The sequence below is a fragment of the Lissotriton helveticus genome, chromosome 2_1, assembly GCF_964261635.1.
Source record: "Lissotriton helveticus chromosome 2_1, aLisHel1.1, whole genome shotgun sequence".
In the NCBI taxonomy this organism is placed as follows: domain Eukaryota; kingdom Metazoa; phylum Chordata; class Amphibia; order Caudata; family Salamandridae; genus Lissotriton; species Lissotriton helveticus.
In genome coordinates this window covers 761,559,670-761,586,640 of record NC_136059.1, presented here as the reverse complement: position 1 = coordinate 761,586,640, position 26,971 = coordinate 761,559,670, and the positions used below count along the sequence as shown (strand labels likewise).

Sequence of the window (26,971 nt, the reverse complement as noted above, 5' to 3'; positions counted from 1 at the left end):
TTCTCTTTTGTAAGTGCGGTGTATATCTTACGCATGGGGCTTCCTTTCTTAATCTCCTCCATCTTTAATTGCAGAAGCCCCATATCTCGGGCGGAGCGTGGAGGCAGCCATTGAAAGCTGTGATTCATTTCCAAGCTCCTGTGAGGTATGTTGCACATATCTGCTAGTCGGCGGATCCGCTGGCCTCAGAAGTGAGTGAACAAGAGTTGTTCCTCCTTACAAAGTGGGCACCTTGTCCCACTCTTATTAAAGTAGCAGGATATGAGTACAAGGATGAGGCCTGCTATATTGTGGTCATCTTTGCAGGGTTTAGGAGTTGCAGAGCAGTTATTCTTCAAGGCACCCCTTCTCTGAAAGTAAGAACAAGGACGTCCGCACACATATTAAACGTATACCAGATGCGAGAAGTTATATTTGCAGAGGTTTAGCATACAGATACTCATACTATCTTCCATACTTCGTCCATCTGTTCCAGGCATAGAAGGCACTTTATATATTAGTGATTGTGACAGAATTGAACCAAACAGCATTGTCGGTCTCCGAAGCCAGTTGGCTTTGTCCACTGCAGTCAGAGGTGTCCAGAGAGTGGTGCCTGTTGTATCCTGGCATGGACTGTTCTTCGACTTCCCTGCCCAGGTATGCACTGGATGAACAAGCATTGGCAAAGTCATATATCTGGCTAATGTGCAGTTTTGCTTATAATTGTTTCCATGGATTAGCACCTTCATGCCAGATCTGCTGGATTTCCCAAAAGATATTTGTTTTAGGTACCTGGATTGTGTGCCCGTATTTGTGTGTGTAGACATGTATATGTGCTTTTGCATTTGACTTGCACACTACTCCTGACTAAACGTTGAAATAAAACGCTGTTGTGAAAAAAATGCCAAACAGAAAATGATATTTTTCCTTATACAATGCATGGTGTGAAATTATACATATAATGTGCAATGGTTCAGTGTGCTTCTGAGATGTAAAACGGGCCCTTTTGAATTTCAATGCAAAAACTTGATAGGAGGCGGAAGGATACATTAAACAGCCAATAGTATAAGGTGGGCGGAGAATGCTCCTCTTGCCGGAGCCAAATCCCACTTAAAGTGTACTGTAAGGAGCTGGCCACCGTAGGTGCTGCAGACACCTGCACTGTCCAGCCCAACCCAACCACTCCTCTCTGAGGCACAGCGCACTCTGATGTTTCATTTAAGGAACTGATAGCAATAAGTCTTGGAGACAGCTCCTCTGTCAAGCAGGACCCAAGCACACTGCTTTTAGCATTGTGCTGCACAATGTCTCCAAAAATTCTAGATGGCATTACAGAACCAGGCTACATGGATACAAAAATTGCGTACTCTGTACGTTTATATCTAACATGGTATAATATTGTGTATGATTTTATGCATTTACCTTCCGAACGCGGCGGCTAATTTTCTCATAATGCACAGAACTTCTAAGAAAAGACTCATACTGAACAGTTGGCGCTGCATAAAGACTTCCCGCATTACAAGCAAATTAGTTCCCACGAATCAATTCCTTTAGTCTCCCTGTCCTCCTCGGTAGTCAGTTATTTCCTTTTGTTACTCTAGCATTTCATTCCCCTTAAGTATATAAAGTTCAGGAACCTCCATTCCATTAGCTCCCTTTGTTAGGACAGTTTTCCCCTCCTTGAGAACAAAGCGAACAAGAACCTCCCATTGATCGAGCCTCCTTTGGTAGCCCCGCATTCTTCACAGCTGTCAGAACCTCCATTGCAGCAGGCAAAACACACATCGAAGCAGCAACTTCAAAATCAAATGCATGCCTTAAGTACCATTAAGTCAAACCTAAAAACGAATCACTCTCAGTTAAAGTATTCTAGTAAATAAAGACTTGCTGTATATATTTGCAGTATCCTTTCTACCACAGACACCCAACGAGCACATTACTTTATTTTGCCTAATGGCTCAATAAAGGTGCACCGCTTTGAAGCAAACTTTGTTTTATGGCTTGCTAGAAAAAAGATTTTGCAAAAGTACTTGTTGGTTCCAAGCTCTATAATGTCACCAGTCTCCTTGATAGGCGGCATTATAAGATTGTGGTTCACTAGAACTAGTCTAGCCCTTAATAATCTATCCACCCAGACAGCGGCCAGGTCCTTGCTGGGCGAGTGGGTGCATCCACTTGTCCTGCACGTGTGTTAGCCTCTCAGCCCATTTGGTAAACATGTCACTTGCCTATCTCCATGAATTCCCCTCATGTGTCTCACCCTTTCTGGTAAAATCTGTCCTCTTCCTGTGTAGATTCCAAGGCCAGAGGCACTGTTGCATGAATTGGCAACCTATGACTACTAGAAACAATGCTCCTCTTGTCCTGGTGGATACCGCAGCTCTAAGCAGAGACAAAGCGGAGACAAAGGACATCAAGGGGAGGCATCTGGGACATTTTGAAAAGTGCGCTGAATACTGAGTGTGATCTCAATTCCCTCCCTGAAACTGTATGGAAGCTCACTTGTTCCCTTTGACTTGTTCAATGGACATCTGCAACTGCATGTAGAGCTGCACACTGATGGCTTCCTATTTGTCAATGGACTCTTTCTAGCTTGGCAGTGCACTCTAGGTTGTAGTTTCCCCAAAAACACATGCAATGCCAGTTGCTGTTCTGTTTAATTTAATATAATTGCCTTACTGATGTATGTTACTGAATAATTATATATATACCCATGTTGTACAACAGATGCCACATCAAGCATTGGCAAAGCCAATAGGGCTCCCCTATTTGAGATTGATCTATTGGCTTCGTCAGTGTTTCTTATACATGTTACACAGCAGCATGAGCTACTCTACGAATGGCTCGAAGTCAAGAAAAGAACAGTGCTATGATTCGGCCAATGTTGTCCGTGTCACAGTTCTTTTTTCTTTAAAGTCATGTTTCACAGCAGCCTGTGCTGTTGTGCAAAGTGGTGGGGGACTACGATGGAGGCATGGGGAGGGAAAAAGCAACATTAGGGAGAGGCATGGGAAGGGAGGGAGCACCAGACTGGGGCAGCTACATGGACAAGGGATAGGTGGGAGGGGGGAGAAGAAACAGTACCTCTGATACAGCACGAGCAGCTGACGGACACTAATTAGGTTGACTCAATCTGTGCTTGGTCCATGCTTCACAGAAAGGAATGAAAGTGATGCTCGGCCTACACCGGCCAATTAGAAGGCAACAAGGAAGAGTGACACTGAAGCTGACACAGGGTAAGCACTGGGTGGGTTCCAAGTCCTGTATTGTAAACAATAGTCTTTCAAACGAGAGCGGAAGCACTGCATGCGCAGTCAAAGGCTCAACCTAAAAATTATGTTTGACTAGCATATGATTGTTCACCCAGAACTGGACTCAAATTGTAATTTCTTGTCCAATATACTTTTACTGAAGCAATTACTTGGCACGCCTGGGGCTCATTCCTAGTTCACAACAATTCCGGAGGTTGATTATGCAACTAATAAATACCCATTCCGCAGTGTGGTAATTACTGGGTGTGCCATTTAGGCATCTTTCCTAGTTTCAGACCTTGGAATGGTGATAACACGCTAATTGCATGTATTTTCCCTGGTTCTGATATGGGCATAGCTGCATGTTGCACACGAGGCCTGCACAATTTTTGCTAATTTTTACCTGGCGAACATTATGCAAGCAAACACCCACACAATGCGCAATTAACTCCTGAGTTAGAATCCTGCTTTGGCTGCAAACTCATGTTTGTGCCTGAATTGGAACTCGTGCATGGAAGGAAATGAGACCTATCGTATATAAATTCAGGATATATTTTCTTACCAGTTGTAGTACAACCACACTGAAATTGTCATCTGGAAAACGCATATTCAACTTCAAGCTGTCTTCACTAGTCTCTATGATGCCAACTACAATCCTACTAAGCAAGCATAGCTAGCATGCACACCTACACACTATTCACAACATCTCTTTATTTCTGGCACCTGATCAAAATAGCATCAAACTTGGAAAATAGTCAGTCTCATAGCGAGGGCGCCATGAGCCCTGGAATAAGCATGGGAAATGGTCCCCCATTTGCCATGAGCCCTGGAATAAGCATGGGAAATGGTCCCCCATTTTACCAGTTGGGCTGTATAAAAAGAGCCACCATTGTGGTGACGAGGGGCCATCAGCCCCTTGGGCCACAATGCCATTGCACTTGCTACACTATTGATTGCTACACCCCTGGAAATTGTATGTTTTTGGAAATAAAGTTATGGCATTAAGCAGATTCCTTTTCCATACCACCTGTGTTGTGAAGCCGGTACAATTTAAAAAAGATATTTTGATGTGTTCTGAGGTCTGAGAGCCCCCATCTACAGACTTCCAAATTCCTGACAGAAAGCAAAGATCAAAGTAAATGCAGGCGTTGATCATCCAGCACTCAAGTGAAGTGGCCGTAGTGAAACTGGGATCCAGAAAGTGCTGCTGACGTTCATCAGCAGAGATGGTTGTGGATTCTCCAGGTTGCTTGCTCTCTTAGACCATCAACATGAGTGAAAATCATTACAAAATGTTCAGAAAACTTGCATCTGTAAAGCGTTTCTAAAAAAAGTAATGTAAAATGTAGAGTCCGGCAGCCTTCCAAATGCTGTGATCTCTTCAGGCTCCGTTTGTGATTGAGGGGAGCACCTGATCCATGGTAGATTATTGTTGATGCACAAATGCTCCACTGACTATCTTACTACTGATCTATATTACTTCCTAAAACAGGAAACGTGGTTTGACCATGCTGCTAAGGCGTTTTCCTTTATCTTTTTTCTTAGCACACATATATTGTATACTTTTTCCAAAGAGCCTGTGATAATCAGACCTCTTATTAGTAATTGTGCTTGCGCTAGACTTGGAGAGAACTCTTTGGATCTTACCCATGGGAGTGCTATGATGTTGTCCCCCACATGATTGTGCAGGATCCTCACAAAGAAGTGCTTTGTCATGATGAATCAGTCCAGCCACCTGACTGGCTGACCATACCATTCAGCGTTTTAGAATGCTTTTAGCTGTTGCTTCTCGCCGCACTGTGGATGGATAGCATGAGGCTATTGTAGACCTCTTCAGCATGCACCTACCTAGTGCACGTGTACTGATACATTGTAGAACATGTTTTGCTGTTTCATCTCATCAGTTTGTGATTGGATGTCTTGAAGTTGCTGTGGACACCTTCAGCTTGCGTAAAACTCACATTTACCAATGGGTTTTGGAATACATGTTGCTGCGTCTACTCTTCAGACCACAATCGGATATCTTGAGGTTGTACAACTTCAGCATGCACATAGCAGGCGTACTGATAACGTTTTGCTGTTTCTTCTCTTCAGACTGTGATTGGACATCTTGAGGTTGTTATAGACATCTTGAGTGCACACAGCTCATTTACAGACGACCCTTGTGATGGAAGCGCAAGGGACCATGTCGGGGCGCATGCACCCACACTCCTTCAACGCGGAGAAGCTGGAAACCTTTGCCACCGTGAAATCCTTTCTTGCTTGGGGTTGGCCGCTTCTGGCATCAAGGGCCTGTTTATGGAGTCTCAGGAAGTCCAGTCCCATTCTTCTAAAGCAGTAGACGCATGAAGGCCACTAATTAATCAAATTTAAGGATAGAAAAGAAAGCACCCACCCACTTAGATGCCTGTCAAAGCAGCTGTGAATTAGATAAAGAGAGCCCACCAGACGCAGATGAAAAATTGTGGGTTTAGGAAGGCCTGTGAAGTGTCGAGCTTGAACTGGCCATCAAGGGGTGCCGACCTGGGATTTATTGTGTGCTTCGCAGCATTCCTCCACGGGTTAATGCTGTCGTAACAGAGCTCCTCACGCACTCGAGGTTGGAGGTCAAAGTGCAGTGCCAGCTGCCTGACTCGCCAGAGAACAATGCAAGCATCTTTCGGCACATAGGAAAGGAACATTCCAGAAGGGTGTTATGTCAGGCCCCGCGCTAACCTCCTTTCCTGCACTCATTGTGATCGCGTGGAAGGGAAATGTTGTGTCACTTAAAATTAACCTCTTTGCCCAGTGTGTTTGCAGGCAGATCCCCATAAATATTCTCCATTAGGCAGTGAAGACTGACGCTTCTTGGGGTGAGGGACTGAATGTTTTCCCAGACACTCAACCAGTTTCCTGCCTCGTTTTCCCGCTTCCAGGGTGAGTGCCTTTTGAAAGGTTTCTGCGATTGACGCATAACCGACTTGTGCTGCCTCAGACTGGTAAGAAAGATTATTAAAGCAGAGAGAATGTTTTTTTTATAATATTTGGTGTGAATATGAATGTATTTTCTTAAAACGTTATCAAGCAAAGTGAACACTAAATGGCAAATGACTGGTGTCCAAGGGGCTTTCGGTAAGTTTACTGTGAGCACAATTAGCTATAGAACACATCTTCCAGCTTGTTTCCGAGTCAATCTGTAGTGAAGCGAAGGAGTCGGAAATTATAAAATAAACAAAGTATATTTTAGTGCCAAATAAACGACCCACTGTTGCGCAGGACGTGCACACACCACAGGAACCCTGGATTATTGGTGTAGTATCTCCACTGATACTCCAAATATATACAAAGCCAAAGGTTTAAGTTCTCTTTATTTAAAACTCCAAAGCATCCAAACATCAGCTTCAGCTCCCAGAACAAGAATCCTCCCCTACATTCTATCCCCCAATATTTATACCTAGAACTTAGAATACATGACAGCGACTTAGTGCAGTCTAAAAGGACTGTCCTACTCATGCATACACACCACTCACTATGCTACAACTCTCTTATTAGACTGGTCCCTTGTGGCGTCCTGTGGAGTGACCGATGAGATCTACCCCCACAAACACACATAAAGCCTACCCTCCCATCGCCAAGCCCCTCCGACCCCTTGCTACCATTCTTTCAGATTGGTTCACACAGCAAACACATTGCGAAAGACATAGAAATAATGCATATTCAAACTAAGCCAACAATCTAATATGTGGTCTGCAGAAATTAAAACCAGCCTAAAAGACCCCTACTGAATCCAGGCTGATCAAGAAGAGCCTTCAAAATGAGGCTCCGCCCAGCAATATCAATGGTAACGTGATCCAAACAATATACTTAAGAACTTCCATCACTACACACCACATAGACCTCTCTGCTGCGTGAATTAACTCACAGACAAGTTGTGCAGGAAGCCCACATGCTGGCGGGGGCTCCACAAAGGCATGTCATGTTAACTGATCTGCAGCTTATGTACCAGCAGTTCAGAAAGGAACTGAAACAGAATTATTCTTAGACATCACACAGCCTTAGTAAATGAAGAAACACTGACTGCTGAATGCTACAAATCTATGGGTGTTTGCTCTGTCGGTGTCGTGTGTCTTTGAGATAGTTCCACAGGGTCCTCATTTGAAGACGTTTGCCCAGAGAAATTTCAGAACATTTTAAACCTTTAGAAATGCTGCTACTGGCTTAGTCTGGACTAGCGTAAAAAGCTTTCCGCGATATAAACAATTCCACACTGGTTCCAAGGTTTTGCTGTTCGGGTGATCTTAGAAATAAGTATATCATCTGCAATATTGCAAAAAGTGGGAGTGTTTGGGTTATAATGTGTTGAGCTTTGCACAGCTGATCCCTGCAATTCAATGTGCGGAATGCCTTTCATGACATCAGGAAGTTCTGCGGTGGTTTTGAATGATACCACGACAGTTGCTGTCTGTGCGTGACTGGGCAAGGGCTGGAGTTTCTACTGATGGATTAAACTAGTAGTTATAGCAAACACATCGGTGACCTGTTGTGTTCACTACAATATTTGGCGACGAGGATGGGATCGAAACCCACGTGTGCATAACACAATGGATTAGCAATCCTGATGACCACATGTTTATGTCAGTGCTTGTATCCTATAGCCTAACCAACTGTAATGGACATACTGTTTTTGACTGGTGGCAACCACATGACCTCCGTGACTAGGCAGCGAGTATTTCCATTGCGGTGCCTGCTGAATTAGTCACGGAGCTCCAAACAATACAGGGTAGTCCATGTCTAATTTTCTTTAGGCTGCGGTGAGACGGAGCTCTCCAGCTATTCAAGAGCTGTGCGCGTAAACAGAAATTGTGTTATGGGCAAACAATAGCTGCAATGGGAAAGGCCAGCACCATATTGGCAGAGGAAATAACGAGAAGCATGCATGACATTTACATAGAAGATTATCATAAAACCATTGGGTTTGCATGCATATCTGTTCCTGTACCTCGCCTTAGTGAATCTTGGTCACAAGAAGCTTAGCTTCTCAGTCAGCTGTGCAGGCTGGCAACAGGGCTGTTTTTATGTTTGTGGTAGAACGCTTTTATAAAGGTATTCTTTCATATAATATTTCATTTCACACCATGCCTGCTTTGCTGTTAATTTTCACACAGTTACCGCATTCTCCTATTTAAGGTGCACACAAAAGGTTTTTAGTGGAAATAAGAGGTTTTGTGTTTCCTGTAAAGTAGCAATTCGTTCCAGTACGGATTTTCTCCTGTGGCTTTCTGCTTGAACCACTGTGGCACGCCATGGACCTTACAGTGCACGCCAGGGTCATGCGGCGGCGGCCTGACCTTGCTGTGCACGCTGGAGCCATGCGGCGGCCTGACCTCGCAGTGCATGCTGGGGCCATGCGGCGGCCTGGGCCAGCACAAGTCACATCAAGGGTCACATGCACCAAAGCGAGGAAGAGAAGAAAAGCAAAGCATAGAGGTTTCTGGTTTCTCGGAGAGGCTCGTAGTTGTTGCGGGGATATGGCCCCCATGTAATGATAAAGCTTAACAACTTGTAAAAGCAGCGAGCGGCCTTGGTTGGCCATGTTAAACAATTGGCGGGCTTGTGTTTCCCACTGTCCGTTATCTGAGAAGGGTCTGCTGGGAGCATGGGTAGAGTTGTGAATGGATGCTTGTGGCAGGTCCTGCAGGGAGGCCCTACACCTTGAGTGAGGCGCACAATGAAAGAGATCTGGACACAGATCAGCCCGCAGGCTTAGAAACAAGATACAGGCAACGTCCTCCATTTCGTGGGTCAAGTGAATTTTCCAAGCAGACTAGATGAAGCTTAATTTTCCTAAACATTGTTATTCCCGGCTGGTGAGCTAATGACCCCTGCCTTCAGAAGCACCTGTATCCAGGGAATCCTGGGAACCAGCTATTCGACACGACCGAAAGCTATGCTTATTTCACCCACTCACTTTACGAATAGTAGTGCCGTGACTGCCAAAGAGCACCGTTGATTTTACCAGGTTAAATAGTAGTGTAAAAGCTTATTTCAGACCTGCTCTTGTTAGTAATTTTTGGTGCAGTGGAATACCGTAGAACCTCACTTAGATTCCACTAGGTCACGCATCTATATTGATCCGGTGTTACTCAAGATTAGAGGATGGGTGAATGTGTGATGGCCACAGGTGTGTCAGAGTATGGCACTGCAACTGATTGGGCAGCAGTATTTTTCATGGCCTCCAGGCTGTTCTAGAACAGAGTGTTGCATTGTGAGTCAATGGCTTGCTCAGTTAAATGACCTGTTTTGGTTCTAAAAACATGAGTCCCCAGTGCAGATGCCCCCGTTCGGTTCTCTTTTTGCCCTTCAAGATTCCTCGCGTCTTTGCTTTAGACTCTCCCCTCCAGCTCTATCCATCGCAAGTCGTTCTCTTTCTCATGAGCCTTTTTCTCCTATTGTCACATTTAATTTCCTCTTTCTCTAACACTTTTCCTTCCTCCCTCCATTTGCTGTTCTCCTCCCTTTCTTCTTCATTGTTCCCATCCTCTTCAGACCTTTCCTATCTCTTTTTCTGTGCCATATCGATAATCTCTTAACCTGTAAAACTTCCACATCACCTTGCACAAAGCAAACACTATCAATATTTTGTGCATCCTTGCACCAAACGTTAGCATTTTCCTTCGGAAAGCGTTATCAAGGGCTAACCTAAGTGGTTCCAGCTGATCAGAATCTGAAAGGAAGCCAGGCCTCCATAATGAAACTGTATTGATTTGTAGAAGAAAAAAATGCAAGATATGGATTTCTCAGTTACAATGAAATTTCTTTGTTGTATGTAAAATATTGAAATCCGATAAAAAGCGGTTTGGTGGGTTTCAGCGCAGGCCGCAGAAAAGGCAGTGCTACCCATGAGCCTATCATTATTCATTGAATGATACATTATCAGTGGTGGATGGAAACTGGCTGAACATAGGAGCGTCGCCGGCGTAGGTGTCAATGCGTGATCTCGCTTTTACATTTCTGGAGTGAGAGAAGGGGAGATTCATTTCCAGATAGATATCCACCCTTAATGCAGTGTAGTCTTTATTGTTCAATATCTTTTCACTTAGTTTTCCATTATAAAGGGAATGCGCTTGTTTTCAGTCAGACTCTTCATTCACATTTGTATTGGCATTCAGTAGCGGCTGCTACCAGTCAGGGTTGGGGGGCTTGGCGGGGCTTGGCGGGGCTCGCTGGGATTCAAGAGGGGAAAAAAAGACATACCTGTGCAGCCGGCGCCTCTCGTCCGACCTCTTCTTTAGCTCTCCAGTCCTAGCAGCTAGCAGGAAGCACCCAGGCTTCCCTGAACCAATCACAACGCTGTAATGCAGCGTTGTGATTGGTCTGAGCGCCGTGGCTCGACATTCAGACAGAGACTGGGAGACTTTGCATGTTCCTCATCAGGCTGTGTAATGCAGCCTGGTTGTGGAGATGCAAAGTGCGCATGACTGTTTGTCCGGCCCAAGAGAGTCATGCGCACCCCCCGCCCGCTCTTGCCAGCCCCGCCATGCTTCTGACTCCAATAGGAAAAGTAAAATGACAATAACGATAACTTCTCATTTTATTTTTCCTTTTAAGCAGTGGGGAGACGCTCCTCCGCCTTAATGGAGGAGCTGCCACTGTTGGCATTAAAATGCGGGTTGTAGCCTAAAATATCATGTCGTAAATATCATTTTACCACATCAAGGCCTAAATATCAAAGTAAAAAATATCAAGGAGATAAAGTCTTATGGTTCGGTATAGAGTTAATATTCTTAACTTCCGATCTGCATACCTTTGAAGAAGTATATATCGTCAAGTTACCTGTTCTTGGAGCTAAAATACAGTAAACCTATGAAAGTGCCGGACAGTAGCGGCCCAATTAAAGCACTGAGTCTGGGTGAAAACGTGTACGCAAGGTGTTACTAGGACAATCTAGGATTTTCCACTTGAGCAAAGAAAGCACACTGCTTGTATCTTTTTTAACTGAAAAGGCAGACTTTTTTTGTACCTTCACTCATGTAGGCAAATTACTATTAGAAAAATAAACAAGCAGAGCACTTCATTAACTATGTAAGAGATATTTGTGAGTTACATTAGCATTTGTGCAAGGGTAAATACCTGCAAGTCACGTCTGTGTTGGAAAGTGCACATGTTCGTGTTTGATCATGTGGTCACGTTCCGTGTACTCAGACTTCCACGGTGCAGTGAGACATCTCTTATGAGCTCTGAAGTGGCTTGCGTGTCTTTTGGGAAGTAGATATATTTTAGTTGGTGCAGGTTTGCTTTCTTGACAAAACTATCTCAGAAGCTCAAAAGATTTCAGTATCCTGCTTCGTAGGCAGGAGTTCATTTATCTTGTATTTATGACGTAAGAGTCCGCAATGATGAGTTGAGATTGGTGCATAGAAAGATAGAACTGTGAATGAGTGGCCAGAGCTTCTCGAACCTTTGGAACAAAAGTAGACTATGAAACTGGTTATTCAATCAAATTGAATATATTTTACTGTATACATTTTCCAATGTTTGCTTGGCATTTGAAAGTTTGATTGGCATTGGAAAATAACCTTCCTTTTTGGACTGCTAACCTCCTTGCCATGCGTTGGTTCATTCTGGTTTCGCTCCCATCATATCCATTTGCTAACAACTGTAAGTTGACCCGGGCTACATAGAGCTACCGTTGCAGACCACCATAAAAATCTGTCCACATGTCTCAGCCTTGGGTGTTTGTTTGCTCCACATCTCAGATCACATTTTATTAAAAGGTCCTTCTTAAGAAGGGTGTCATACTATTCGTAAAGCAGAAGAGCATCAGTCATTTCGATTATTTGTTATTACCATTCATACAATTTATTGAAGACTCATGTTCCACCTCGTCTCAGTCCTCCAAACGAACACACATTATCTCACCTGTGAGTCAGGGGCGGCTCATCCATAATGGCTGAGTAGCGTCGCCCCACTGGCTCCGAACCAGCAGGTGAAAAATGAAACGAGTACCTAAATCCTTTAATTTTCACTTGCAGGCTTTGACCCAGAGCGTTCAGGGAGGGGCGGGGCCGAGGCATGAGAGGGGGGAGAAGGAGTGCTCTGTGCACTCTCTAAGTGCGCATATGTGTTTGGCCGCCCGTCTCAGGCCGACCAAAACACACATGCTCACTTAGATTTCTCCTGCCCAGCTGCATTGTATAGTCCGGCTGGAGTAACCTCAAAGACTCCCTGGTCTGAGTGGAGCATCATTCCAGCCTGGTCAGGCCAATTCCTGCGCTGCTCTGAGCAGCATAGGGATTGCACAAGGAGTCTGTCCCAGTGTATGCTGGGACCAGGAAGAGAAGTCGTAGGCATGACACGGGAGGCGGCCGCAGCTCCACGTAAATAGGTTTTTAATTTTTATTATTAACCACCACCGTGGTTATCTTCTAGGTATCATATTTAGATGTCAGTTATTACATGGTATTTTTATGAGTACGTAATATACTTTTCAATTAGTCTGTGTTCTTTGTCATGGGTGGAATGTTGTGAAGTTGTTGGGCAGGTTACAGTGACACAGTATTGTCGCTACTTCTAGTGTGTATGTAATTTTTACATTGGTTTCAGAAAGAGATAAAGGTGTAGACACTCTGCAGTCAGTTTCTGCCCCAATAAAGGCACGAGCTAAGGCCTAGAGGAGCCTTCCTCTTAAGGGAAGACTCATTCTCTACTGAAGTTGAGTGGGGCAGTGTATAACGTACAAATGAACGGTGTTCATCTGTAGCTTCATTACCATAGCATAGTGTGAATGGCATTGATGGTTTGTACTTGCCTATAAATCCAACTAATGAGACGACACACCTCATACCAAGGAAAGCATGTCCCTGTGTTAGGGACTTAAAATGTGCCAACGTAACTGACCATCTGTACTCTTCTAAGAATTACCCCACCTCTAATGTGTTGGGTACCATCCACAGCTCAAGTTAACGGGTTTCTCCCAAGAACTTGCAGTTTAAGCCTACATTTCAGGGAGTGGTGGCTGACATTTTGACAAGTTAAGAGGACTCGCACGCGAAGAGCTAAAGTTAGAAGCTCTGTAAAACCTTCTACTCTTCCTCAACTTTCCTCATAGAATCCTGAGTATTAATGGACTATATATTACGATACACATTTATACACACATAGGAGTTCTGGCACATACGCAGGGCTTGTAGGTGCAGTAAAACAGCCTGAGGAATTGGCTTAATGCTTGCATACTGGTGTCATGAAGAAAGGTTTGAGTTTGCAGGCGCTGCTACGAGTAACAGCAATGCTATTTCGCATTGTGACTAGGACTGTCTCTCTTGTGATTTTTCCCTAACAGACTGGGCTCTGATTTCTCCAGAGACACACTTCTTTCCTTACTCTCAAGCATAATAAGCCGCCTAAGTGAGAAATACATATTCAGGGAAAACTTGCATTGTTGTGCTTTGTAATTTACTCTTCATTACCGTGCTGTTCAAACCCCTCTTTCAAAGGCACTGCTGTTTAAAATAAATCTAATATAACATCCTTTTCCAACAGATTGTATATTGTTGCAAATCACAGCATGTTATAAGTTTCCGAACCACAAATTACCTTTATTAGTGGCACAATTGGCAAATTAGTATTCAAGAAATGCCCAATAGGCTGAAATATTGATAATCCTGCGTTTCTAATTCAAACTGGCTAATAAAATGCGGGCTCTAAACAACCCAAGGGTTTTCATAGGATGCGATTGGCTGTTCTGTGCGTGGTTCCAGTACAGCACCTGTGTTGTGTTTTTCCTCCCCAGGCTCGTGCTACAAACCGTGTAAAGAACAGCATGTAAAAAAATACAATAACTGGAGTTTACATTTAAAGCATTTAATGCAGTGAATGATGTTTTACTCATCCAGGATTTAGTAAGTTAAATGTATCCTTTGAATACATTAGAGAGTCCCTTCCACTCCTGAGTAGCACAGTATAATTGAGGGAGGGAATTTCAGCTTCAGGCCTAATATAGCTGCATCCTGACTCTTCAACATGTAGAACATGTGGAACAGTCTTTTAGTGGAAAGTAAGGAAATACAATAGAGAGGTGTTTGTCTGGTTATGTAGCAGAGAGAAAAATAAACTATACTTATCATACACAGATTCACCAATTACTTCACTTCATCTCACACTTTAAGCCTGGTGGAAGCCCAAGTAGTAGATTCAAGCAGAGCTGAAAAACGGCCCTCAAGAGGGGTCTCTGTGATGCCCTATTCTTCTGCCATGGTCTTGGCCATATTTTGCTTTCACTGAAAGCCAAAGCTGATCCCACATGAAAAAAACAATACTGAAGACTTGGGGCTGGGATGGACTTCAGGCATGGCAGATAGGTTGTCACCATTGGTGGGCGAGCCAGCATTTCCTTCCACAGATAGCCCCCAGCCCCTGGAAATAAATCCACTCAAGTGTGCTGCAACGGAACACTGAAAATGCATGCTTTGTTTTCAGAGACTATGTAAAGTGCTGGATATATAAACTGTTCAATAAATATCTTGTTGCCTGCTGATTTGTGTTATTATGCTGTAAAACAAGGCTCGATTTAGTAATTTTCAAGCTTTGGGCTATAGCCCACATGTATTAAGCCATGCCCTTAATTGCAAATACTATACTTAAAAAAAATCACAAAATCCACACTTTTTAAGGAAGATTCCTTCGACACCTTCCTTTAAGAGATCCCTCCAAACAGTGGCTTCGATACCGACTACCCCTGCTGTGTACTGCTCGGGCTTCTTTCGCTAGTGGTGCTTGTGAAGGTAGCTTGAGGTATCATTAGGCTCTTCAGCAGGCTCCATTCTGATAGGGTAAGATTCATGATCTGACCTCATTAGCGAATCACACACGCAATGTAAGGTCCGAGCCCCTTCTAATGAGGAAATCAATACCCGGAGAGCAAATGGCTCTTTGCGCAATGGTGACTGGTGGGCAGGATGTTTACGCAAGTTATGTTTATTGTGTGTTAGATTGATAATGATGAAGATTGTCATCATAAGGGATATCAGGGAAAGAGTGGGGTGGAGGCGGGAGGCTGGCTGATTCGGTTTCCATGCAGTGCCTTCTTTCTCCAACAAGAATTCAATAAAGTGATTATTGCCTTGCTCCAAGGGACATTTCTGCTTAGCCACACCTACGCTTAAATCAATGCATTAGGTAAGCAGCACATTGGTTTGAAGCACATTCTAAAAAGGGAACTAGACATTCTGAAATCCTCCTGCGGTACCCTTAATTCTGAGATCTTGTAGATTGCTGGCCCTCGCCATAAAAGCCTAAAGATGGAGACTGATAGGCAAACACGGTGGGTAGGACAATGTTTGGAAACCCGCTTCCACAAATTAAGGACACACAGGGGGAACAGCCTTGCCGCTGTCAGGCACAACTGATCAGAAAAGGCACGTATAAGTAATGATTTAAGAGCTGTTTATATTCATTGTGTGTTGTGGGGCAGACAGCATGCTTTAGTCACTCATCTAGAAATTTAAAGCGCTGAGAGGCTGTGTGCCTGCAAGTCACACAGCTCGTTTTATCAGTAAATGATTAGATTAAATGGCTGCCCAATCGCACTGTTCATTTTGTACTGCTGTGCGCGTGGGGAAGGTCTGCTGATGCGGTGCAAGGTCAGAAAGGATTGTTTCCTGTTTGGGATTTAGATTTACATCAGATCGCTAACTAGAGCACTCGAGGGCGCTTACTGTGAAGGGCTTCGGTATAAGTTTTTTCACACAAACCACCCTTTGTCTTGTTGTTGGCCTTTAACAAAGGGAAAGAAGCCGCCTGCTCCTGGGCTGGCTGTCTCTCTGATAATCTGCTGCTTGATATAGGCTCGTCTGGACGCGGCCTGTCCTAGCCGTCTGTCACTCCCTTCAATTTTGCCTCTGATTTTTAGACTGGCCAACATGTACCTGAGGCCTGTGCTTGTAAAGGGAAAATGAGAAATAATGACGTAGGAGAGAGCTCGAATGGCATTGGTAGAGAGAGAGATTAGAGCATCTGGGCAAGGAGCGGCGCTCGTGTCGGCAGAGACCGCCATCTCAGTGCCTTCTTCTCTGCCTCGCTTCCATCCATCACTCCTGAGACACAGAAGGAGGAACATATATAAAGTGCTCTGGGCTTGCTTAGGGCTCAGCAAATAGCAATTCATCACACTGCCTGCTTTAAAAGAGACTATTCATTGACATGTGAGAACATTACAATTTGCCCAGTGTTCCCCAGTGTCACAAAGAGTCACATGCTCAGAATGAAACCAAAAAGAATCTCCCCTTCTGTCTCAGTACTGGTATTTATATCTTCCGCTGCACTGCTGTCGCGGCTTCAGCCTAGCATGCTTCTGTTTCTAGGCGTCCCTCCGCTCCCCATTCCTGTACCAGGGACCCCAAAAGACCTGTTTATAGTAATTAAAGGCCCAGACGACGTATATATATGTAAGCTCTTTTTCAGCTTGTGCAGTGCATGCCAAGTAGTATTCCAGGGATGAGGAATATGCGCCTTCCCAACAATTTCCTCGACTTTTCCTTTGCGCATGGCTTCCAAGACAGTCGAAATATGCTCTGCAGATAACTGTGGAACTAGCATTGGTGTGACTCTAGGCCATCTCGCTTGCTCAGCAACAAACAACTTCATGCGCATGGATTCATAGTTTGGATACCAAGGGCACTTTACTTGAGATTACTTGCAGGAGTAAGGCCAGAACTGGTTTGCCCCTCCCAGCCCCACTTCCAACTTCCCTGCCTTTTGAGCATGATTACTCAGAAATTCTTATTCAGCTTAGTTCATACATCTTTTTTTTCTACTCCATTAGGACCTTTGGTGTGGGCAACTTAAAAAAATATATAACCAAGAGGGAACATTATATGCTTTCCTCCTCAAATTGTGCTGCTGTAAGCACTTTTATTCATCCATATTTTGTATTGGCCAAACCAGCATTTATACTCCAATTGCAGAAACTCAATGAATTACCCAATCCAGGCCTAGCACATACAAAGTGTAAAAACTGGTATAATGTGTGTTTAAACAGGACTTCAAAGTGCATAGCCCTGCCGCCTTCACAAGCCAGAAAGCACTGTTTGCAAAGGATGTGGTTTTGGTGAAAAGCAATGTTAGATTGTGTGTCTTTCAGTCTTTTGTATATTGGAAGTGAAGGTTGATTGGCAGCAGGCGGAAAGCACAAGTCTACATGGCCAGCTGAGAGGGTTCTTCTCCCTTTAATTTTGATTGTGTGCTTGTAAAATGAATTCCTTTGGATCCCTTGGGGAGAAACATAGACATGTATTATTTAAATATATGTCCACTCTGCCACAATATTCGGTGGAAATCACAACACTTGTGGTAAGGTACCACTTTTTAAATTAGTTCTTGGAATAATGACATTGCAAAAATGTATGTCACTTTAACCAATAATATGTAGCGCTATTGTCCTCCTTCCCCCAGAAGTTTTCTTTAAATAAAATATGTTTTGTGTGTTCACAGCGTCTTTTGCCTGGGATCTGTAAAAAATCCAGCAGAGTTCACAAGGATTCAATATTTGCTTTTTCAAAGCGCTGGCACACCATGCTTTGAAACCCAGCACAGTCCATGTATTCACAAGAGGCTGCTTGTCTCTCAGGAACAAACCCTTTTGGGCTTGGAGGAGTAGATGTTAGCTGGGAGTCGTTGAGGTCACGCGAGAAGTGCTCATCCTCGTTCTGACGGTTGTCAGGCGCTCAGAGTTGCCGTGGACACTGCGATACAGGAACCGCTTGCTACGCCGTGCATTTCTTATAAGACATAAAAGAAAGCCTCTCATGAGTACTAGGGCTGTGTAGTCCGTCTCTGCTTCCATGTAACAAATACGGTGGCTCTTCTGTCCCTGTTGAATTGTATTGATTGAGCACATTGGTCTGGTTGATTCTCTCTTTGTTTCTCCCTCTCTATAGTATCCCCTCGTCTAGATTTTCCAGCATGTCTGAAAATAAAGCAGTACCAATTTTCGCCCATTCACTGATGTCTTTATAGTTCATAACTCCTTGAAGAGATTTATTGTTAGTCCCTCCCTGGTCTTGGCAAAGAGAGACGTTCGCAGCCAGTATTTAGAGAGAGAGAGAATTCGTATTCACAGAGGGGCAACAGAGCACAGCAGAGTGAAAATATAAGAGAGAGGGGGGAGAGGACACATTGGAGTGAGTGACCAAAAAGAACAGAAGAGTGACAGTGAGCCGCGGTCCGTGCAGGTAACAGCGATTGGGCTGTGTAAAGGGAGATTTTGAGGAACGATGCAGAGGGGAAATTAATTATTTATTTAATTTTCCCTCAGCATCGTTCCTCAAAATCTCCCCTTACTTGGCCCACCGCCCCACCGCTGTTACCTGAATGGACCGCGGCTGGTGACTGCGATAGACATCCAATGAGTGAATAAAAGGGCACCGGAGCGACCTTGGCATTGAACAGTATGGACTTATATGAAAGACCAGACATATGGCATCAGCAGCTGAAAGGGTTGAAAATGAAATGAAGCAGAGTTGTAACAGTAAACGCGGGCAGAGGATTGAAAGGGACTGGCGGAGAGCAAATGGAGTAAAAAAAATATTCCTGAAGGGAAACAAATTGTGTGTCGTTGCATGCGTACTTTATTGGTTCTATAAGTGAATCATGCCTCCTTGATCTTCTTAAAAATGAGGGAGGTTTCTAACCAGGAGGATTTCGGTTATAATATATATGAACTGTGGAGGGACTTGAACGTTAGCAACCAATAATATTGGTTACGCAAATGCAATTATCGTGTTTGTAAGAACACACTCTTTTTTTGCCTCTCTTATGACAAAAAACTATACCTTTGGTAAATTATGTGAAGTATGTGTTAATGGAAGGAAGAACCACTACAAAGAAACCCTTTATGCAAACAATGGAGCAATGGTCTTACCAACAGGTTTTAGAGAGAGTGACCAGCCTTTAGTCCCTCTATGTGAAAAGGACATTGTAACAGCAATAAAGGAAATGCGCTCATCTGGGGCAATGGGCCCAGACGAACTTCCTATCTCTGTCCTAAAACAAAGCAGTATGAAATGGAGTAAATTGTTATGCCCTCTGTTTAATACTTGTTTTTCAACTGGAAAGATTCCCCCTTCGTGGAAAGGGAGTATCTTAGTACCCCTTTTCAAAAAGGGAGACCGATTTTCTCCCCAAAACTACCGCCAAATTGCCCTTTTGGATGCAATTGGCAAGGTGTTTGCTAGATGTCTCCTGAAACAAATTAATGATTGGGTGGAACACACAAACTTACTTCCCTTGGAACAGACAGGTTTTCGAAAAAATCATGGCACCTTGGATAACTTAACTGCATTAGAGGTAATAATTGACAAATATATCAGGGTTCGTGGAGGGGGGGTTTATGCGGCCTTTATCGATTTTTCCACGGCCTTTGATAAAGTTGACCGTCCTTTGCTGTGGAAGAAATTACTCTCCTTGGGTATGCCTGCTAGGATGTTAAACCTAATTCAGGAACTCCACTCTGATACCTGGTGTAAGGTATTGTTAGGTGGAGAGAGAGGTCTATCCCAAGCTATTCCCTCAGCTAATGGTCTTAAACAGGGCTGTTTATTGGCACCTCTGTTGTTCTCCCTTTATATTTGTGACCTACCTCAGCATTTGTCCCTTAGCGAAGGAATAGCTCCCACTTTAGGGGACAAACCGGTTTCATGCCTAATGTATGCAGACGATATTCTTCTGTTAGATCTTACCCCGAGGGGTTTGAATAATCGCCTGCATGCATTACACCTTTTCGCTGGTTCCCACTTCCTGAAGATCAATATGTCAAAAAGCAAGGTAATGTGTATCACAGGGAAGAGAAAATCGAAATCCGGAAATTTCAGTTGGTTCTTAGGTAGCGAGAAACTAGATATTGTAAAATCCTATGTCTTCTTGGGGAAGATAGTATGCAGTAACCTAAGCCCTAAGCCCCATATAGATAATAATATAAGGAAAGCAAAGTCCCAGGGAAATGGACTGAGTGCTCTCTATAAGGCTACAGGAAGACGACATTTTTCCCATTTACCAGAGGCCTTTCGAGCAAAAATTCCCGCTTCCCTGCTCTACGGCATTGAGTTAATAGATTTGAGTCAATGGGGTTTCCTAGATACAGGGTAGTCTCCTGCGTCATTTACTGTCAGTTAATAATGCTTGTAGAGTAGAAACCCTTAGGCTTGAATTCGGAATACGGGGCAGTTGGGTTCAGGCTTTGGCAGGAGTCATACGTTGGGTCTCCCATCTAGCCATGGGCAAATCGGCAACTTTAAGATCGCTGATTAAAAAGGAATTATTAGGCCCTATGAAGGAACACTCTCTACTTATAAAGAACTTTAGAAGGGCAGTTACTTTACTAGAATTGGACGAATTAACCCTCTTTTCACTAACCCCATACCAACTAAAGTTGTCTTTAAAACGGGCAACTTGGGAGTTAAGCTTTAGGAGAAATAAAGACGTCCTCATCCAAAAAAAAGGTGCTAAAGAGGTTGTAAATTCCTACATATTTAAACAGATACAACCTTATGCATCTTGGATCCTTCCTCACGGATTACGCCGCTTTTGGTTCCTTTTGAGACATGATCTCCTGCCCTTAAATAAATTACTAGCTAGATGGTATGGTTGCTCTGATAAATGTAATTTATGCGGTAATGACAACTCAATTCAGGACATCACCCATATTCTATTTGTATGCCCTGCCCTAATGGTCCACCGCCGAAAATGGGTGAGACGTATTTGTTTAGAGTTAAGTATTTCTTCTGCTAAATTTTTCTGCACTGCTATCTTCAATCCTCCCAATGAAATGTTTTGCTTCAGAATTTTTAACTTTTTTAAATGTTTTTTGGAATTATATTGATAGTTATGAATTTGTATAAATATGAATGTATTTTATGGTTTTTATGTCACTTCAATGTGTACAGATAATTTGTTGTATGTATATGTGGACCTCAATCGAGTTCCAAATCATATTCAAATAAAATTGAATTGAAAATACAAAGAATACTTCCCAACCCATTCACATCTTCATCATGTGCTTTGTCAAGAACCTTTTTTACAATTTATGAGGCCCTGGCTGTAGACATATGTCTTTTATTTTGATGCTGCATTCCTGCCACGAAGTGCTGTACAGATAAGTAGCTGAGGAGACATACCGACCTTTCTGTGGCTGAAGTTCCTCTTTAGTAGGCTTCTTGATGTTACTTTTTTCGCTGCTAGCATCCCCTGGAGGAGCAGTCTTCTCTGGGTAAGGGGCTACATTTTGGACCAGACTGCAGCGTTTCAACCCAACCCTAAGCTCAACCTGATCGTTTGCGGGTTGTTTCAGTTTCTTTTTTTCAGACGTTCCTCCTCCTGTTATGTCCAAGTTTATGATATGGTATGATCTTACTTGGAGGCAATTTGACTTGCAATTTGACTTGCACTGGGCATCCTGCAGATACTGGCGCCCACCAGTAATTACCTGAGGGCTCCAGTTCACTAGAGGGTGCTGAAAGTTGCCAGGCTGCTGTCTGTTATCTACCCTTGTTCTCCTTCATTCTGCTGGCTCAGGGGATCAATCTCCAGTTGTCTTTCTGTCATGCTTTTTTGAGCCGCTTGCTGACAGTCACCATGCTACTGGCTATGGTCTACCTCACTTGATCATTCGTATGTCCCCATCAGAGCTGTCTTTTTGTGCCAGACAGGCAATAGAACACATTGGCAATCTCCCTTCCTATAGATGTGGCGGTGTGAATAGGTGTGCTTCGGTGGGGATGTACTGTTAACAGTTAATGGTGAAATCTTGCGCTTCGGAGCCTTGTGACTCAGAAAGCAACCTCTGTCCTCCCACAAAAATATTCTACCTTTGTAGTGGTACACAACGATTGGTGCAGTATAAATTTGTGCATTCACTCCTAGGGGCTATACTTCAGATCTAAAGTCACAGTACTTTTGCTGAAGCATTCCAGCGCTTTGCGGTCTTCAGCGGTTGGACATTGCAAATCTGCTTGGTTCTCATCATTCAACTAATACTTCAAAGAAGCCTTGCAGACTTGCTCGCTTTCTGAATTAGGGCATCTGCCAGCCAGAACATATTCGAGCCAACACATTGTCTAAACCACCACCCTCAAAGCCGGTCTCTGTACCGTTTAAGAGACCGTACTTACCAACTATTGAGTGAGCACAGTCAGCCACCCGTACCTCTCACCCCTTTGGAGGAATCACACCACAACCATGCATTCCTGCCGATCAATGATGTACAATAATTGCCAAAAGGCATTGCTAATGCTGAATAATTGTGTTGCTATATCTTGCACACCTAGATTGGAACCCTGTTTGCAACCAAGTATTTACTTTGCTTGTGTCGGAACACCAACTTGAAACCACTTGTTTTCACAGGTTGAGAGGCGGGGAAGAATGCAGTGACAAACTGTGGTTGCACTCTGCTATCTTGCATGTCACAATCCATGCTATAAAGTGGAGTGCTGCAGTTTATCCAGATTAAAACATTTGCTTAACATAAACTCATGCATGTTCACGCCTGTGAGTGCATCTCTTCGTCTAGCAGTCATTTAAATATATATAAAAATTCAATAAAGCATAGGCTCCCATAATTCATTTATTTCAGTGGAAAATAAATGACGCATAACTGGTGTAGCCACCGCAGCATTTATAAGTGCTTGTGCGGTGGTGTGTGTGTGCCTGTATAGACGCATTCATATAAATACTGATAACAAGGTATAGATGTGCAAGTGTATAGAGACATGCACGTGTTCGAGGCACGCGCATACAGTACACATACCTTCTCACTCACACACACACACACTTTTGACCTGTGTGTTCAAGATATATGCACTCATGTGCTTGTTCCCTTCTAAATAAGCTTCCTGTTCATTCCAAGAAAGGTCACCGAGGAGGAAATTAGAGGAACCCCTTGAAACAAAACATCCTTCCTGCACAGCAGGCATAAGTATAGAAAATGGATTTAATTAAAACGGCGCAGTGACGGCAGGAGAGGCGTCTGAAAGCATGGTCTGATCAAAGTATACTTGGAGTCATACCTGGCTGCACGGCAAGGTTATTTCATCCTGACAGGAGGGCGCTGTACAGAGATCAGTACCGTTCAAGTCTTGTACAGGGGTCTACTCTCCACTACTATGCAGTTCTAGTGTTTAAACACAAGTTCTGTGTATTTGTGTAACATTGCATTTATGTATTTATTTAAAACACTTATTTCAGTGCCTAGCCCCGAGAGGCAGTGGAGTTCTGAACAGTTAAAACGTTGACCAAGTCAAGTACAAGAATAAATCCAACATCAATAAATGTATTTTGGTAGACACTTTTTGGCATTAGTTTTTTTGTGGAGTTGTTCAAAAGAATCCAGGACTTCCCCAAAGTCAATTCGTTATATCAACGGGAACTTGACCAGGAATTGCAGTTTACAAGGCAGAATAAAAAGGTGCCTGTGTAGGCAAAGTCACCAGTAGGGGGCTCCCACTGAGCGCAGATCTGGACCCCTCAACTCTGCAGGCAAAGTTAGGTTTAATTTTCACATAAAAAAAGTTTGTATAGGAGTGAGATGCTTTAACCCCTTGCATGCTGATGACGGCCCCCAGCCGTCATGCACTACGGCGCTCGTGTGCTGATGACGGCTGGGGCCGTCATAAACCCGCCCACTTGCAATTTTGCCGCACAGGCGCAGAATCGCAGCAGCATGGAAGGGGTTCATAAAAGACCCTAAACGCTGTGCAATCTTTTGGGAGCCGTTAAAAGTCTCACTGGATTGTATTGATTCCCTTGCTGTGTGTTGTTTGTCCTTTCTGCACGGATAAAGCCTTGCATTACACAAGCCGAAAGCAAAGTTTGGCCAGTCTTGGAGCTGCCGTCCATAGATCATAGACGCACCTTTGTCCATAGACCATCTAAGCAAGACATAAATCACTTGTGCTTTGCAGTATAGTCTCTTACTGTGTATAAGGCAAACACATGCTTTAGGAAATGAGAGCGGGTGCACATGGTTAGTCATCGCTGGTGCTACGCACAGGCACCATGCAAGCATTGTCCTTATACTGGACGGAGAACCCTGACCTGTTTCTGAGAGCCTGCTGAGTGCATCCAGATCTGTGCAGTTGAGTGTCTGTGACCGGCTTCCATTGGAAGAGCATGCTCCTTTTCATGGCAGGGTGAAGTTGGGATGTTGAGGAACATAGGGCTGAGGCTGAGGAGTTAGATCCAGTAGCTAGCAGGCATGTACCACCTTAGCAGCGCCCACCATTGACCTGCTCTGCTGCTCTGGGACAGAATCTCAAGAGTTGAAGAGTTCGATTTTCAGAAGAATCCTGATTTTATTCTGAGAAGACCGGGTGCTACTAGGTGCAGGCAACGTGCCAAATGGAGTGTCCTGTGAGAAGATTGCCCCTGGTTTTGTCCTTTCCACAGCCAAAGAGCATAACATAACTAGGACAGAATGTAACTTGCTCAAGATGACCACTGGCCCTGGTCTGCAGGTACACAAGTGCCAGCTGTGTAAAGATCGGCTGTTGTTGGTACTTAAAGATTGGCATTGTGTAGTCTTTTCACGAGTGTATGCGGGTGGAAAAGTTACAAACAAGGTTACGAAGAGGTTTCGGGGGATTTTTTCTAGACCAGGTGTTTTTTCTATGGTGACAAGAGGTGCAGTTCGGATCCAAAAATATGTGTTAGTCACTCGAATAAGAAAACATTTAACATATCTGGTGCTTCCTGATTTGAATACGGTTGGCCTTAGGGAAGTGATGAAAACAGAAGACTGCATTCAAACCCTGCGTTGATGTTGTTGATTGTGCAGGCAGTGTTCCAGGATTTACTTTGCTAATTGTGTCAGCAGGGCATACTCAGTCTTTATTAAAACACGTGAAAAATGTTACAGGAAGAAAAGCCATAAACCTTTCTGGATCTTCACTAAAAGGTGTGAAGTGACGAGCTGCAGAGAAAGTGCAAAGGGAAAAAAAGAAAGAGCGAATTCAAGAAATGCGCTCTGAATTTTAAGATCAGCTTTTATAATGCTTCGTTAAATAAAAACATAAAAAATGTAGGCTTCATCTGGACATTGGTCCCCTTAAAAGACTTGTCAGTTGTTAAGTCACTATAGTATTATGTGGGTTGCCTGAAGCAAGGGATCCCGATGCGATTGTAAAGTAGGATTATTTTAATCCCTAATACTGAAAGTTGGGAATCGGGAGTAGCGAGTTCCAAAGATTATTTTCACCTGCAAAATATTTTGAAGTCTTTGAATATGCTTTTGTTTTTCGCTCGTATTTTGTCACTTTCCTGGTTCTCCCTTTGTTACTTACCAGTTATCGGAGTTCATTTTCGCCTTAATAGAAACCATCGAGGTCCAACATGAACCCCAGTATGTGTTCACGCTTCTTCTGGTATTTTTGTGTCCTATTTGTGTCACAGCACATAAAATTCAAAAGAAGCCTCTGTAATGAAGATTATCACTCACCTCTATTTAATTTCGCTGGAGGCCATATTTAACGAACTTATATTTGGTGCCTGGCATTCTCCACATCATTGGCAGCTGCTTTGTTGTTCATTTTTCTTTTTATCTTTCTGGTGTTCATCTTGACAATCTGAACGCTCCATATGATATTCTGCTCTGTTGTGACTGGATCAGTCAACCCTCTGTGCTGCAAGGGGCTCTGAGGGCAATCCAGCTGTCATACAGTAGTTCAAAAGTTGGAAAGTTGCCATTGTGCAGATCCTAAGAGTTTGTAGAAACAAGCAGGGGGGTCCAATGAGACTTTCGACAGCATAATATATATATATATATATATATATATATATATATATATATATATATATATATATATATATATATATATATATATATAGGAAAAGGGTATCCTGTGGTTCCCCTCACTTACATCTCACCGATATCTTCGAGAGACACAGAAAGGCAGCACTCACATCAGCGAATCCACGACAGGTAGTAGTTTCAAGGATCTTTTTTATTTTATTTTCTTTCCATTGTTTTCACTTGTCAAACGTGCAAAGTGCAGAATAAGAGACAAACAAACGACCTATGCGCTTCGGCCAGAGGCCTTCGTCCGGGTATATATATATATATATATATATATATATATATATATATATATATATATATATATCCTTTATGTACATACACACGCTCCTTCACTCACCCCTCTCCTCTCAACTTGTATATAAGTAAATATTCAGTTGTTGCATTGACTGTATTCCAGATTTTTGGCATTCTTGTGTATCTCACTGTATGGTTGAATGTAGGCAAAAACACACAAACACAGACCTACATACTTACAGGTGCAAACGCAATGACTACTTCGTCCATTACTGAAATTACTCGACAGTTGTGCTAACTTGATTGTTGGTGCTGAAGCTCCTGCTACACAAACGGACACAACCCTATGCTGGAAAGCAAGTTGGTTGTTCAGACAGACCCTTGTTGTACGTATGTGTGGGTATATATCTGTGTGTACGTTTTGGTACTTATATAGGACCTAGCTAGGAAGAAACAGGGTGCTGAACATGAGTTGCCCAAGGAGTAATACCCAATTGCGTACCGGAAGTATTGAATACAGACATGGTCCAGTGTCACCTCCATCTATCAACATCCACAAGTTGTAGCTACCATATCACACACAAATATGCGAACACACAATGGCTCTCCACTGTGAATGGCCCAGCTGCATACCCTGTCACAACCACAACATCTTCAGTGTTCCTCCTCCTACGCCCACATTTTCCAT

General features: G+C 43.4%; 1 protein-coding gene across 5 annotated transcripts in view; it reads left to right on the top strand.

The window, feature by feature from the left end:
* EFNA5 (ephrin A5) overlaps positions 1–26,971 on the top strand; it is a 442,811-nt gene that overhangs the window by 122,889 nt on the left and 292,951 nt on the right. Inside the window, exon 1 of one of the 5 annotated variants that reach the window (XM_078675460.1) lies at positions 6,100–6,208. The exons of the other annotated variants lie outside the window; for them this stretch is intronic. The gene's annotated coding sequence lies outside the window, so the exon portion shown is untranslated. Of the gene's footprint in view, positions 1–6,099; positions 6,209–26,971 lie in introns of those variants that run through there. 5 annotated transcript variants of the gene reach the window in all.